Source organism: Carcharhinus amblyrhynchos, chromosome 4 (genome assembly GCF_965287045.1).
Source record: "Carcharhinus amblyrhynchos chromosome 4, sCarAmb.v2.hapA, whole genome shotgun sequence".
Lineage (NCBI taxonomy): Eukaryota > Metazoa > Chordata > Chondrichthyes > Carcharhiniformes > Carcharhinidae > Carcharhinus > Carcharhinus amblyrhynchos.
In genome coordinates, this window is record NC_137327.1 from 11,840,456 (window position 1) to 11,857,466 (window position 17,011).

General features: G+C 45.9%; 1 protein-coding gene across 1 annotated transcript in view; it reads left to right on the plus strand.

The window, feature by feature from the left end:
• LOC145341782 (chromodomain Y-like protein 2) overlaps positions 1-17,011 on the plus strand; it is a 128,417-nt gene that overhangs the window by 55,061 nt on the left and 56,345 nt on the right. The window lies entirely within an intron of this gene.

Here is a 17,011-nt window from a genome sequence, read left to right on the forward strand (position 1 = left end):
GATTGGTAGGTGTTGATGTGATCGGTGCAACTCGTGGGCCGAAGGGCCAGTTTGTGCTGTAGTGTTCTATGTTCTATGAAATGACAGCTCTTTTGCCTCCTGACACATACTGCCAGACCTGCTGAGATTTTCCAGCATTTTCTCTATAGGTTTCATAGCCCCATATGTAAGTGTTAACAGGGGACAATCCGAAACTCATTTATGTGAATGGTTCATGATAGCACACGTGTTCAATGGGCCAACTTCTTTAACAGATGTGGGATATCCCCTTGGGCAACACTTTACAACAGCAAAGAAAACCATGAGGCAGAACTGCGATTAGTCTAGAATAATTGATTTTGAACACTCTTGTAGAGCGCGATCTTACCTGCCATTCACACCACACTCCCGCTGCAGCGAGGTCGGAGAATTTGGTGGCCAGCCAGATCTCCGTTCGCTGCACTGCGATGGAAAAATCCCACCAGCGTGACAAGATTCCGGCCAAAGAGATTTATTTCCCCAAAAATATATTTATTTCATAAAATTTATAGAAATGCGTTACAAAACATGTTAACTAGAAAATTACACTAAGTGTCATAAAAATCAACTTGATTCCATACAGTTCCACTCTTTCTTTAATTTACTATTCACAAGTAGGCTTACATTAACACTGCAATGAAGTTACTATGAAAATTCTCCAGCCGCCACACTCCAGCACCTGTTCAGGTACACTGAGGGAGAATTTAGCATGGCCAATGCACCTAACCAGCACATCTTTCAGATTGTAGAAGGAAATGGGAGCACCCTGAGGAAACCCACTCAGATACGGGAAGAATGTGCAGACTCCGCACGGACAGTGACCCAAGATGGGAGTTGAACCCGGGTCCCTGGCGCTGTAAGGCAGCAGTGCTAACCACTGTGCCACCGTGCCTCCATAGAGAGAGTGCAGTAACCCTTTACAAGGATGGTTCCAGGGATGAGGCACTTCAGTTACAAGGATAGATTGGAAAAGTTGCTGTTGTTCTCTTTAGAGAAGAAATGGTCGAGAAGAGATTTGATGGAGACAGTCAAAACCCTGAGGGATCTAGACAGAGTAGATAGAGAAAACCTCGACGCATTGGCAGAAGCATTGGGAACCAGAGCACACCAGTTTAAAGATCTCGGCAAAGGAAGAAATGGCGACATGAGGAAAAACTTTTTCACGCCGCGAGTACTTAGGATCTGGAATATGCTGCCCGGAGTGTGATGGAGGCAGATTCCGTCATGCCTTTCAAAAGGGAATTGGACCATAAGACATAGGAGCAGAATTAGGCCACTCGGCCATCGAGTCTGCTCTGCCATTCAATCATGCCTGATTTTTTTTTCGTCCCCATTCTCCTGCCTTTTCCCCATAACCCCTGATCCCCTTATTAATCAAGAAGCTATTTATCACTGTCTGAAAGACACTCAATGACCTGGCCTCCACAGCCTCTGCGGCAAAGACTTCCACAGATTCACCACGCTCAGGATGAAGAAGTTCCTCCTCATCTCTGTTTTAAAGGATTGTCTCTTCAGCCTGAGGTTGTGTCCTCTGGTTCTGGTTGTTCCCACTAGTGGAAACATTCTTTCCATGTCAAGACCTCACAGTGTCCTCTAATTTTCAGTAAGGTCTTCCCTCATCCTTCTAAACTCCAGCGAGTACAGACCCAGAGTCCTCAGTTATTCCACATACAACAAGCTCTTCATTGTAGGGATCATTTTTGTGAACCTCCTTTGGACCCTTTCTAAGGCTAGCATATCCTTCCTTAGATATGGGGCCCAAAACTGCTCACAGTATCCCAAGTAGGGTCTGACTAGAGCCTTATACAGCCTCAGAAGTACATCCCTGCTCTTGTATTCCAACCCTCTCGACATGAATGCTAACATTGCATTTGCCTTCCTAACTGTGCATTGGTGCACGAGGGATGATGTTAAGTGGCCTGCTTTATCCTGGATGGTGGCAAGCTTGGGCTATTTATGGCCTCTCTAAATAATCCTGACCTGCATTTAGATCCTTGATCTGAATGAAGCCCAGTCCATCACTCAACCAGCCTCCCTGGTTTGAGTGACCCTGTCTGCACTTCCCGCTGCCTCGGAAGAGCAGCCAGCATAATCAAGGATCCCGTGCACCCTGGGCATAATCTCTTCCACCTTCTTCCGTCGGGAGAAAGATACAAGAATCTGAGATCACATACCAACCGACTCCAGAACCTTGCAAAAATCTGTTGATTTTGGACAGGATGTTTTGGTTTTGGGGCGAGCGTGGCCTCTGAAATCCAAAACCTGCCTCTGCCCAAGCTTTAGGTCATCTGTCCTAATACCTGACTTGCCTTGATGTCAAGTTAATAAGGCTCTCACTGAAGCAGTTTTTGATGTTTGACTGTGGTTTCAAGAAAGCGATGGGTAAATATTTCATCAAAAGAGGGATAAAGGGCAGTGGAGAAAAGGCCGGGATGTGGAGTTAGGATGAGATGGAGATCAGCTATGGTCATATAGAACGGCAGAGTGAGCTCGAAGAGCTGCATTGCCCACTCTCGCTCCTAATTCCTATGTTCCTATATGTTTTGCCACGCATGGAACTCGCTACCGTAGGAAGGGTGGGATTTTCCAGCTACGCTTATCCCAAGGCTGGAAAACCCCGCCAAGGTCTACGGATCTTTGCCTGGTTCGTGTCCCACCCACTACGATTCCCATGGCGGGCAGGATAGGAAAACTCCACACCAAGTTTCCGAGGCAACATGAGGGAGAAAGCATAGAAGGATGTCCAGACAGAGTGAGATGATGTAGATTGGGGGAGACATTGGTGGAGCGCAACCGGCCTGTTTGTGTGCTGCAAAACTCCACATCATTGTTTCTGAAGTTGCATTCTCTTGTCAGCGAAATATTTACACCTCGCGGACGGAAGAGGGAATAGTACCTTGACCGCCACGAGAGATCCTGTCAAATTGGGGTATTATCTTACTCAAGAAATGTTCTTGTCTATAATTTACGTGTGTGTTAGGTGGAAAGGAGAGCTATTTGCATTACAGGGACTGAAATAAGTGTGTCATGAAAATCTGCCGTGGCTGTGTGCAAAAATAAAAACAAGAACCGTCGGCAAATCAGGCCTGCTGGGTGAGGAGCGAAATGGCATTAATGGCGTGAATTTTACCCCCGATTAGAATATTTGAAGGATGAGTAGGGGACATGCAAAAAAAAAAGGGTAACCTGAAACCCCCCCTCACTTTTGCACCATGTTATGGAGGAGGGGATGCTAGGTGAGGCCTCAGGCTGCCCACCCTCACTTAGGCCCCTCGAGGCTCTTAAGTGGACAATTAATTAATCACCGCTTCAGGGCCTCATGCTGCAGTTTTTCAGCCTGCGGGGAAAGACAGAAAGAAGACCACCAACCCGGCATCTTTGACCGGGCAGACCTGAGGTGGGAGAAGAAAGAGGAGTACCTTCATTGGAGGGGGGAGAGATGTGGTGGGGGGTGGGTTCCCCACGTCCGTAGGTGCACCACTGCCCTCCCCAAGTGCGATCCACACCTCTTCTGTCCCTCCCCCTGCCCGGCCTCCAAAGCACCCGCCACCCTATCCAAAATGCCTGTACTTAGCTTCAAATCCGGGTAAGACAGCTTCCTCCTTCCTGGGAGTCCCAGCCGTGGGCATGGCTGTCCCCTGGGACGTGTACTTCCCAGAAGCACAATGCCTCTGGGAATACAGAGGTGCTGAACAGATTGGTGGGTAACTCTCAAGGGCGGATCCTGTCCCGGAGAGGGAGCAGTCCCACTCGCAGATACTTAAGGCCGCCTCCTGGCATCTTGTCGCCAGACTTAAAGTTGGCAAGGTGCCAACTGACCTCCAGGTGGAGGCAGGTGATCCATCAAGGCTGGGGTTGAAACAGGTACAGGATCAGGAAGGGGCAGGATAGTGAGAAAAGCAGAAGGGAACGGTCTGTGATAGAGCGATTCACTCACAAAACCGATGACGGTGCAGGTAATATTGGAACGAGGACTGAAACTTGACTGAGCACGTCACCAAACAAAAGCACAATTTATCAATGAGAAACTAGTGCATTGGTGCTGTTTAACAGGCTGCTAGCCTTTGGCAAGATTAAAGTGACAAGCCCTCCAATCAGTAGCCTTAATACCTGGTAATTAAATGACTGGGAGTATGGAGGTGTGTAATATGATGTTCCAAAATGAATAGCTTACCATCCAAATGCAGATTAATACCATTCCATAGATGACAACCTATAACACCTGTTTACTTATGCTTGGATATTTCATTCAATCCCAACAGTGCAGAAGAAGGCATTTTGCCCATCGAGTCTGTCCTGACTCTGGAAGAGTATCTTACCCAGGCCCACTCCCCTGGCCTATTCCTGTAATCCCGCACATGGCTAATCAATCTAACCCACACATCTTAGGACACTAAGGGGCAATTTAGCACGGCCAATCTATAGCACCCGGAGGAAACCCACGCAGACATGGGAGATTGTGCACTCCACAAAGACCGTGACCCAACGCTGGAATTGAACCTGGACCCCTGGCACTGTGAGGCAGTAGTGTTAACCACCGCGCTGCCCTAGTTTTGGTCATTTTTGGTGTTGTAGTTATTGAAATGTTAAAGCTCACTTTCTCCCCAAGAATGATCGAAATGAAATGGGATAATTGCAGCATTTCAAAGATATTAATATTAGTGGAACTTACAAGGAGACTGTGCAGTGAACAATTCTTAATCCAAAGGTGAATTGTTTCATAGTTTCTAGTTGGCTTTACAATGACTTTCAGTGTTGGCTGTGGCTTCACTTTGCTTGTGTTAGTATTCTCTGTTGCGGAAGGTATTTTTGCGATCTTTTGCACATAATTCCAGTTTTATTATGCGATAATCTCTCTGTAGCATTTGCTCTCTTTATTTGCCTGGTTTTAGTTTGCTTTAAATTGCTGATTTGTTTTTAATGACTGGATAATTGACCAGAATGAAAATGGATAATCTGCTGATGAATTGTGACTATATCTCCCCTCTGTATGAAAGTTCTGACACCAACTGGAATCAGTGGAATATTGTGCAGTTGCCATCTACGTGAGAGGAAGATCTGCTGCAAACGCAGACACAAAACAACAATTTACATTTGTATAATACCTTTCACATTGTGAAATGTAAAAGATATTTTACAGGAGCAATATTGAACAAAATTATACATTTCTTTCTTTTGCAAGGGTAACTAAAGTTTGCTATCGCAAGTGTTATAGACTCAGAATCCCTACTGTGCTCATCAAGCCTGCACTGCAACAGTCCCACTCAGGCCCTATCCCCATGTGTCTCCCTGACACTGAGCGTGGCTAATCCACCTAACCCCCACATCTTTAGACTGGGGGAGGAAACCGGAGCATCTGGAAGAAACTCACGCAGACGCCGAAAAGAACGTGCAAACTCCACACAGACAGTGACCCCCAAGCCAGAATTGAACCCGGGTCCCTGGCACAGTGAGGCAGCCGTGCTAACCACTGTGCCGCCCTAAACAATCACCACAGGAGGGACCTGGGTTTGAACCAGGGATCTCTTCGACTCGCAGCCGAGTGCTCTACCACTGCACTATACCCCTCATAACTAGTAGCCATTTCAAAAAATGTTTTTTTTTCCCTCAATGCTTTAGTTTCTCTCTGTCAAATCATGGGATTGTTTTGCGCTGTGCATTTGACTTGCTGAACACGGTAGCAGACTGACGAGTCTTGAAGGCTGTTAATAGAGAAAGACTTGTATCTCATGAACTTGACCTGGATATGGACCCAAGTAGCAAAGGTTGAACGGAGCACTCTAATCCTCTTTGTGCATAATCCGCCTTTGTTCGCATTTTCCAAGTGATTAAACCAAAGGTGAAGAGTCATGGTCTCCGAGCGGTGAGGTTTTAGTGAATGAATAAGCAGACAAATCAATCTCGGTCTAAGACGTAAATAGAAAAGCAAATGACTGGTGCTGCTGGCATCTGAAATAAAGACGCAAAATGCTGAATAATATCTGTGGAGATATTAGTATCTGTGGAGAGGGAATAGAGCCAGCGTTTCGAGTCTGGATGACTTTTCATCAGAGCTCACCTCGAATCATACAATCCCTACATTGAGCCTGCACTGACAACAATCCCACCCAGGCCCGATCCCCACGTATTTACCCTGCTAATCCCCCTGACACTAAGTAGCTATTTAGCATGGCCCATTCCACCTAACCTGCACATCTTTGGACTGGGAGGAAACCCACGCAGACACCAGGGAAAAGATGCAAACTCCAGACAGACAGTGACCCAAGGCCGGAATTGAACCCAGATCTCTACGCTGTGAGGTAGTAGTGCTAACCATTGTTCTACAGTGCCATCCCCAGAGAACGATATTCTGGAGAGTTGCATTTTCAGCATTCCGAAAGTGGGGTAAAGATGAGTGAATCCCGGAGTCGTGATACTGAGAGGATCCTGACTTCAGCACAGTGAGGTTGTGTGATAGAGAAAAGAGTTACATTTGGAGTTTAGGAAGGAAAAAGAGAAAGGTGAAGAAGTAGAGTGGTGAAGTGAAGAAAAGAAGGATGTAGTGATAGATTAGAGTATAAGATTTTGGAGCAGAAGTAGGCCATTCAGCCCATCGAGTCTTCTCTGCCATTCAATGAGACCATGACTGACCTGATGTGATAATCCTCAACTCCACTTTCCCACCCTATCCCCATAATCCTTGATTCCCTTACTGATTAAAAATCTGTCAATCTCAGCCTTGAGCATAGTTAATGACCCAGCCCCTTCACCTCTCTATAGTGAGGAGTTGCAGATTCAGATACCCTCTGAGAGATTCCTCCTCATCTCTGTCTTAAATGGGTAACCCCTTACTCTGAGTTGATGCCCCCTGGTCCTAGATTCTCCTACAAGGGGAAACAACCTCTCAGCATCAACCTTGTTAAGCCCCCTGAGAACCCTATAGGTCTCAGTAAGATCACCTTAAACTAAACCTCAATGAGGCTTAATGTACTTAACCCCCAACTCATTTTCTCAGTGTCAGTTGTTAAGCTAACTGGCCTATCAGCTGTTTTCTTTCGTCTCTCTCCTTTTTTTTAATAACATTGGCAGTTTTCCAATCTTCTGGGACTTTTCCAGCATTTAAAGATTCTTGAAAGATTACTAGTAGTGCTTCCTCTATCTCTGTAACTACTCCTTTCAATATCCTGGGATATTAGTTTCCCTCGTACTTTTTCCCTGATGATAGTTATTGAATTTATTTGCTCCCCCCTTCTGCCCTTGATTATTTAGTATTTTTGGAATGTTATGAGTGTTTTCTACCATGAAGACTGACAGAAAGTATTTGTTTAACTTCCCTGTTATTTCTTGGTTCTCTATTATTATTTCCTGTGTCCCATTCTCTAAGGGACCTATGTTCCTTTGGCCCCTCTTTTCATTGTTATATATTTAAAGATGCTTCAGCTCTCCATTTTTATATTACTTGCTAGTTTACCCCTTTTTTTTTGGTCATCTTTTGTTAATTTTTAAAATTTTCCCAATCCTCTGGCTTACCTCTAATCTTTGCCTCATTGTATGTTTTGTAGAAATCCTGATGTGGATATGCTGGCATTGGACTGGGGTAAACACAGTGAAAAGTCTGACAACACCAGGTTTTAGTCCAACCGATTTATTTGATAGTAAACTCACTAGCTTTCAAGGGGATTCCCTCTTCTTCAGGTGAATGGAATCCCACAGTACAGAAAGAGGCCATTTGGCCCATCGAGTCTGCACCAACCACAATCCCACCCAGGCCACACCCCCATATCTCTACATATTTACCCTCTAACCCACGCATCTCAGGACACTAAGGGCAATGTTTTAGCACGGGCAGTCAACCTAACCCACACATCTTTGGACTGTGGGAGGAAACCCACACAGACATGGGTAGAACATGCAAACGCCACACAAACAGTGATCCAAGCCAGGAATCGAACCTAGGTCCCTGGACCTTTGAAGCAGCAGTGCTAGCCACTGTGCCACCCACCACTTTTCTTTCAGTTTAATACTATCCTTAACTTACTTGGTTAACCATAGTTGGTTAATCCCCTTCCTAGAATTTTTCTGCTTCATTGAGATGGAGACCAGGTTCAAAATCAGATCGCTATTAGTTTCTTGTGTCCTACCTAAGAGAGGCGCGAGAAGAACGTAACCTTTTCAGATCCAGGTGAGACCTAGGTGGAAGTCTTGGAAACTTGTACCGGAATTTTCCTGCCCTGTCCGCCACAGGAATCATAGCGGGCAGAAGAAGGCAGACCATACAAAGGCCCGTCCGGCTTCGGAGTGAGCCCAGCTGGAATATCCCGCTCTGAAACTTTTGTCTGGAGAGTTGCCGTGCGGACAAGGATATTTGGAGCAAAAGTGAAAGCTAGGGATGGGATTTTACACTGGTGAGACTTTCCAGTCCCGTCGAAGTAAATTGAACGGCTCGCCACATTTACTGCCCCTGACTCCCAACACCCCCCCACCCCACCCTGTGACAGGGCTGTAAAATTCCACCCTCGGGTTTCATGGGGACAGATTTAACAATGAGGGATATTTTGGAGGTCCGAGGAGCCCAACAACAAATGGGATGGACTCGGAGTGGGTGCAAACAATGAGTCAGGTAGCAGATGGTGAAATAAAATTCTCTTCAATTCCTCCACTGTTCCCTTTCTCTCTCCTCACGTGACATCTACCTCGACTGCTGACTTGCAGAAGTGGACATCTCCAAGATGCGGTGCCGGAATGAACTCAGGAGCAGTCAGAGTATTTTTAAAGAAGCTTTTATATTTGATGATGGGTTGTGGGCCTCACTGGCTGAGTCAGTGTTTATTGCCCCTCCCTAATTGCCCTTGAGAAGGTGGTGGTGAGCTGCTTTCTTGAACCGTTGCTGTCCGTGTGTCAAAGGAACCCCCACAGTGTGGGCTCCAGAATTTTGACCAAGCGACAGTGAAAGATCAGCAATAAACATTCCCAATTCGGGATGGTGTGTGACTTGGAAGAGAACTTGCAGGTGGTGGCGTTCCCATGAATCTGTTGTCCTGGTTTTTCTAGATGTTACAATTCAAGGGTTTGGTAGGTGGTATTTAAGTTTATTTATTAGTGTCACAAGGAGACTTACATTAAAACTGCAATGAAGCTACTGTGAAAATCCCCGAGTTGCCACAGTTTGGCGCCAGTTCAGGTACACTGAGGGAGGATTTGGCATGGCTAATGCCACCTAACCAGCATGTCTTTTGGACTGTGGGGGGTACAGGAGCACCCAGAAGAAATCCACACAGACACGAGGAGAATGTGTAGATCCGCACAGACAGTGACCCAGGCTGGGAATCGAACCCGGGTCCTTGGCATTGTGCTAACCACTGTACCACAGTCTAAGGAACCACGATAGCTTACTGCAATCTTGTAGATGGTACACAGTGCTGCCGTTGTGCGTCGGTGGTGAAGGAAGAACATGTAAAAAAGTAGTCTTAGTTGGCTGTGATAACTGATTACACATATCAGGTATCAAGTGTACAAGTTCTGGCACCAGCAAAGTAGTGACTGTACTCTGCTATGTTAGACGTACATGAATAACCTCGATGCAGTTACAGTAGCAATTGTTACTGGTTTATTCAGAAAGATTTATAGTTGGCTGGAGCTTTGCAACTGCAATCATCTTTGGTGCTTTTCCAAGTTTTTAACGTCAGACTTTTTTATATTAAAGTTTCTTGGCACAGCAGACTTCTAAGCTGAGTTCTAACCTTTAATCTCAGCAGAGCATTGATTTCTATTTTATCGTAACCCATTTCACAAATGTTAGACTGAATGCCCTTGTCTGTTGCATATACCATGTCCATTTGTTACATCTCTCTCTTACTCATTCCCCTTTTGATGAACCAACTGTAGCATATGGTAACTAAAGCACGTAGGTGTGGCACGGTGGCACAATGGTTAGTGCGCTGCCTCACAGTGCCAGGTTCAGTCCCGGCCTTGGGTCACTGTCTGCGTGGGTTTCCTCCAGTTGCTCTGCTTTCCTCCCACAGTCCAGAGCTGTGTGGGTTAGGTTGATTGGCCATGCTGTATTAACCCTAGTGGGGGTGTTAGCAGGGTAAATATGAGGGCTTGTGGGAATAGGGCCTGGCTGGGATTGTGGTTGGTGCAGACTCGATGGGCTGAATGGCCACCTTCTGAATTGTAGGAATTCTATGGTTCTATTCTATGATTTAACTGTAATAATTCCATGGAGGTGACAGACCCGTCACCAAGTTACCTTATTTACGCCTTACATCTGTACACAGCCAGCTCTCCAGTAGGTCCCTGCAGAATGCAGGCTGGGTGTCTGACACACCTGCTTTAAATAAGGAGCATGAGGCTCCCTGATTTAACCATCAATTAGGACTCATCAGGTATCTTTTAAAACCAACCAAATAAACAAACTCAAATTAACTTGAGGACAAATTAAAAAGGGGCAGCTCCCCAAAAGGAGGGGGAACAGCCCGAGCGAAAAACAAAGTATAAAGAAAACTTAAAACATTAAAGGACTCATCAGGTAGTCGATACTCTCGCAAGCCAACCTCATTAGCCTGGCTGAAGTCATCATGCTAACTATAGCATACCTAAAATCTTATGGCTTCTTTATTGTCTAGAATTGATTTTAACCTGTGGTTAGATCATTTATTGTCGAAATCAGTTTATCTTTTGGGCTACGAACAGGACACAAGTAGTTAATTAAAATTCATTCATGACTGAAGTGTTAGTATATTGTGGATACAACGGTGAGTTACTCTCTTATCCCCATCTCAAATGGCCTGTGGTGTCTCCTGAGGGTTAAGCTTTTATCAAAGGATGTTGAAAAGGTGGTTTTCTAATTTGTGGACCTCTTGTATTGTTCAAATCAACCATCAGCGATGGAAATAAATGCCCACCACAGTTTCATTCAGTTGCTACCGCTTGCTTTATTTATCTTTTGAGGTAAGTTGCATCCCCAGTGCAACCGTGAAGTAAATTAGATCTTTCTTCATTTTTATGGCCTACTTTCTCGAGGTGAGTCGTTTATTACTGCGCTGCTTCCAGTTCATCAAAGCAAAAGTGCGTGCCTGTATTGAAGCTTTGCTGTTCTCAGGATGTCCCACAGCCACGGCTAACCAGTGAGGTTACGTAGATGTAGGCGTTTTCAGTGTTGTCAAAAAGAGCTGTACGCCTGAGGGCAGTTTTAACGCTCAGCAAGGGGTGATGGCGAAATGAACAAAGGGGAGATTAGATAACGACAGCCAGAGGAATTTCAAGAGTCCGCGTCTGCAAAAAGCAGCAAGTTAACACTATTCGGAAAGCAGATGGTGTCGTCGGCTTCATTTCAAAGGGTTAGAGTATACGAGTGAGGATGTCTTTCTGAAATCATGGATTCACTACCGCAGAAAGTAGTTGAGGCCAAAACGTTACGTGATTTCAAGAAGAAATTAGACATAACTCTTGGGGCCAAAGGGATCAAGAGTATTGGGGGGAGAGGGGGGTCAGGATATTGAATTTGATGATCATCCGTGATCATAATGAATGGCAGAGCACGCTCGATGGGCCGAATGGCCTACTTCTGCTTCTAGTTTCTGTGTTTCTATAAAGGGCTATGCTGAGACCAGTAAAAAGTCTGACAACACCAGGTTTAAGTCCAACCGATTTATTTGATAGTAAACTCACTAGCTTTCGGGGTTAGTCCCTTCGTCAGGTGAATGGAGAGTTCTGACGAAGGGGCTAACCCCAAAAGCTAGTGAGTGTACTATCAAATAAATCGGTTGGACTTAAACCTGGTGTTGTCAGACTTTTTACTGTGTTTACCCCAGTCCAACGCCGGCACATCCACATTATGCTGAGACCACACAGGAGTACTGTGTACAGTTTTGGCCTCTATTGTCCCTGGAGTTTAGAAGAATGAGGTGACTTCATTGAAATTCTTAGGGAGATTGACAGGGTAGATGCTCGGAGGCTGTTTTCTCTGGTTGGAGGGTCTAGAGCTTTGGAGTCATTGGTATCAGGATAAGGGGTCATTTATGTTGTATGCAGAGTCAGTTTCACAAAGAGTATACAGTGAAGGGTACTGTTTCTAAAATCAAAGCATACCGTACACAGGTAAGGAACGGAGAGAGTGCAAAATGCAGTGTTACAGTCATAGCTAGGGTGTAGAGAAAGATCAACTTAATGCAAGGTTAGTCCATTTGGAAGTCTGACAGCAGCAGGGAAAAGCTGTTCTTGAGTCAGTTGGCTTGTATCCTCAGACTTTTGTATCTTTTTCCCGACAGAAGAAGGTGGAAGAGACGATGTCCGGAGTGCGCAGAGTCCTTGATTATGCTGGCTGCTTTTCTGAAGCAGCGTGAAGTATAGACAGTGTCAGTGGATGGGAGACTGGTTTGCCTGATGGACTCGGCTCTATTCACAGCCCTTTGTAGTTTCTTGCAGTTTTGGACAGAGCAGGAACCGTACCAAGCTGTGATACAACCGGAAAGAATGCTTTCTATGGTGCGTCTATAAAAGTTGATGAGAGTCGTAGCGGACATGCCAAATTTCCTCGATCTCCTGAAAAAGTAGAGGTGTTGGTGGGCTTTCTTAACTGTAGCTTCCTTATGGAGGGACCAGGGCAGGTTCTTGGTGATCTGGACACCTAAAAACTTGAAGGTCTCGACCATTCCTATTTCGTCCCCAGTGACGTAGATAGGGGCATGCCTTCCACTACATTTCCTGAAGTCAATGACTATCTCCTTCGTTTTGTTGACATTGAGGGAGAGATTATTATCATTGCACCAGTTCAGCAGATTCTCTATCTCTTTCCTGCACTCTGTCTTGTCGTTGTTTGAGATCTGACCCACAACGGTGGTGTCATCAGCAAACTTGAAAATCGAGTGAAGAGGAATTTGGCTACACAGACAAATGTGTACCAGTAGGGGGCTGAAGACACAGCTTGTGGAGCACCAGTGTTGAGGATGATTGTGGAGGAGGTGTTACATAAGAACATAAGAAATAGGAGCAGGAGTAGGCCATCTGGCCCTTCGAGCCTGCCCCGCCATTCAATAAGATCATGGCTGATCTGTCGCTGCTCAGTTCCACTTTCCCGCCCTCTCCCCATAACCCTTAATCCCCTCTCTTATCAAAAACCCATCAACCCACTTCTTAAAAATATTTAGCGAGGCAGCCTCCACCACTTCAACGGGCAGAGAATTCCAGAGATTCACCACCCTTTGAGTGAAGAAGTTCCTCCTCAACTCCGTTCTAAACCGCCCCCCCTTTATCTTGAGGCTGTGCCCTCTAGTCCTACTGTCCTTTCTGAGCGGGAAGAGTCTCTCCACCTCTATCCTATCCATCCCATTCATCATCTTATACGTCTCAATGAGATCTCCCCTCATTCTTCTAAACTCTAACGAGTACAAGCCTAGTTTATTCAGCCTCTCCTCATAGCTCAATCCCCTCAACTCCGGTATCAGCCTAGTAAACCTCCTCTGCACTCCCTCCAGGGCCAAAATATCCTTGCGCAGGTGCGGCGCCCAAAACTGCACACAGTACTCCAGCTGCGGCCTCACCAATGCCCTATACAGCTGCAGCAAGACCTCCCTACTTTTATATTCAATACCCCTCGCTATGAAGGCCAGCATCCCATTCGCCTTCCTGACCACCTGCTGCACCTGCAAGCTGGGTTTTTGCGACTCATGCACAAGGACCCTGAGGTCCCTCTGCACCGTCGCCTGCTGCAGTTTTTCGCCACGTAAGTAATAGTCCCTCCTACCATTCTTCCTACCAAAGTGGACCACCTCACACTTGCCAACATTAAATTCCATTTGCCATTTCCTGGCCCATTCGCCCAGCCTATCTAGATCCTTCTGCAGACTCTCCACACCCTCCGCACAATTTGCCTTTCCCCCAATCTTGGTGTCATCAGCAAATTTCGACACCATACACTCGGTTCCCTCCTCCAGATCATCTATATAAATGGTAAAAAGCTGAGGCCCCAGCACCGACCCCTGGGGCACCCCACTAGTCACCAACCGCCAATCCGAATAGCACCCATTGACCCCCACTCTCTGCCTCCTATTTGACAACCAATCCTCTATCCACGCTAACACCCTACCCCCAACTCCATGTCCTCTGACCTTCTGCAGTAACCTCTTGTGAGGTACCTTATCAAACGCCTTCTGAAAATCCAGAAAGACCACATCCACCGGCTCTCCTCTATCCACCGCCCTAGACACATCCTCATAGAACTCCAGTAAATTTGTCAGACACGACTTCCCTTTAATGAAACCGTGTTGCGTCTGCTCTATCAAGCAATTCCCTTCAAGATGCCTCGCAATTTCCTCCTTAATGACGGATTCTAACATTTTACCTACCACAGACGTTAAACTAACCGGCCTATAATTCCCCGCCTTTTGCCTGGCACCCTTCTTAAACAACGGCGTAACATTAGCCGTTTTCCAATCTTCCGGCACTTCCCCGGAATCCAGCGACGTCTGGAAAATAACCACCAAGGCATCCACTATCACCTCCGCCATTTCTTTCAGAACCCTCGGATGCATTCCATCCGGTCCTGGGGACTTGTCCACAATCAGCCCCTCCAGTCTGTCGCGCACCACCTCTCTAGTAACAGTAATGTCATTAAGACCCTCCTGTTGCCTACCCTTACTGACTGCGATCTGTGAGTTAGGAAGTCTTGGATCCAGTTGCAGGGGGAGGAGCCTAGCCCCGGGCCACGAAGTTTGGAGATGAGTCTCGTAGGAATAATGATGTTGAAAGCTGAGGTGTAATCTATGAATAGGAGCCTGTTATCTAGATGTTCCAGTGCAGGGCCAGGGAGATGGCATCTGCAGTGGACCTGTTGGAGTGATAGGTGAACTGTAGTGGACCCCGGCAATCATGGAGGCAGGAATTGATCTGTGCCATGACTAACCTTTCAAAGCGCTTCATACTTCCACGATCAGGGTAACTGCAGGATAAGATTGTGGGAATGTTCGGGATGCGGGGGGGGGGGGGGGGGGGAGCAGAAAATGAGTTGCAAGTTATGAGGCAAGACTGGGGTGGCAATGTATACAGGCCAAAATTTATCCCAAAATCAACCAGTAAAAATAAACGAGTTCCCTTATCTCTGCTGTGTGTGAGAGCTTGTTATTCATAAATTGGCTGCTGCATTTCGTACATTGCGACAGTGACTGACTTCACTTTGTTGGTTGGCTGTCAGTTGCTTTCAGGCATCCTAAGAGTGTGAAAGGTGCTATATAAATGGGCAGCTGGTCAGCATCTAAAACCATGCTGTGGCCTCCGGGTAAATGACCTGTGTACATCTGGGCACTGAACAATCTCAGCTGCTAAAGAGTCCATTACCGGTGTGCCTTTTGTTGGATAAGTTTTCATGACCGGTGCTACAGAAATGTAAATTCTCTTTCCTTTATCTTTCATTAAACAGCTCTGTTCCAGTGGTTATCCTCCACAAGAGCTCCACCCACATTTCTTTATCTCAGAACATCTCCAACTAACCCTTTCTCCATGTGTTTGTCAAGCTTGCTCTTAAGCGTATCTATGTGGCTTGCCTTAACGACCCCAACACTCTCAGTAAAAAGTCACTACTTTTAAATGTTTTATTCCTTCATGGGGAGTCTCTGGCTGGACCAACGTTTATTGCCCGTCCTACCTGTCCTTGAACTGAGCAATTAGCCATACAGACCGTGCCGTGCACGATGGCACAGCGGTTAGCACTGCTGCCTCACAGCGCCAGGGATCCAGGTTCAGTTCTGGCCTCGGGTGACTGTGTGGAGTTTGCACATTCTTCCTGTGTCTACGTGGGTTTCCTCCGAGTGCTCCGGTTTCCCTCCACAGGCCAAAGATGTGTAGGTTAAATGGATTGGCTGTGGCACAGGATTACAGGGATAGAGCGGAGGGGAGGGCTGGAGTGGGATGCTCTTTTGGAGAGTTGGTGAAGACTTGATGGGCCAAATGGCACCTCTCTGCGCTGGAAGGATTTTATGATTCCATTTCAGAGTCAATCACATTGCGATAGATCTGGAGTCACATGTCGGCCAAATTTCCTTTGCCAGGGACATTAGTGAACCAGATGGGTTTTTGTGACAATTAACAATGGTTTCATGGTCATTTATTGAATTTAAATTCCATCTTCTGCTGTGCAGAGATTTGAACGCAGGTTCTTCGAGCAATGCTTGGGTGTTTGGATTACTAATTCAATGACAATACCACTATGCTGGAGGCTCAATGAAGAGATGGTTAGGTGGTAAAACTGTAGACTGTGCCTTCACAGCAAGCAATGCAAAGTCTTTAGACAGTGGAAGGATCAGATGCAGGGGAGAAAATTGAACAGGACGTGAAGGCTTAGCCTGCGATTATTATCAAGGCAGCCGATGGAGTCCAGGTTTGTGTTAGGATGTGTTCTTTGGATGTAACTTTTTCCAAAGAATCCATTAGAAGTAAAGAGGGAGTGTTGGAAAAAAAGTGAGGGAATAATATTCATCGAAAGGTTTAAGGTGAGGGGGGAGATACAAAAATGTCCAGAGGAGCAGTTCTTTCACCCAGAGGGTGGTGAGTGTCTGGAACAAGCTGCCAGAGGTAGTAATAGAGGCAGGCACAATTTGGTCTTTTAAAAAGCATTTAGAAAGTTATGTGGGTAAAGATGGGTATAGAGGGATATGGGCCAAATGCAGGCAATTGGGATTAGCTTAAAGGTTTAAAAACAAAGAGCGGCATGGACAAGTTGGGCCAAAGGGCTTGTTTTCATGCTGTAAACCTCTATGACTCTATAAAAGCAAAAACTTGGTATTATGGGGATAAGTGGAAAGTGTGAATTTGGAGGTACCCAGGAAAATTCTAACTCTATAAATGGAGTGAAAACTAAAACTTGATTGTAAAACAAAATGCCATTTTGCATTTATATGCCCCCATGTATGTGTGTGATACATGCAGTATTTCAGAATATTTTAATTGTGAATATTTCTGTTATTTTTAGTGAGATCTCCTTCCTCTTCACAGCAGTGGGAAAGGGGTGGAACTTTTCAAT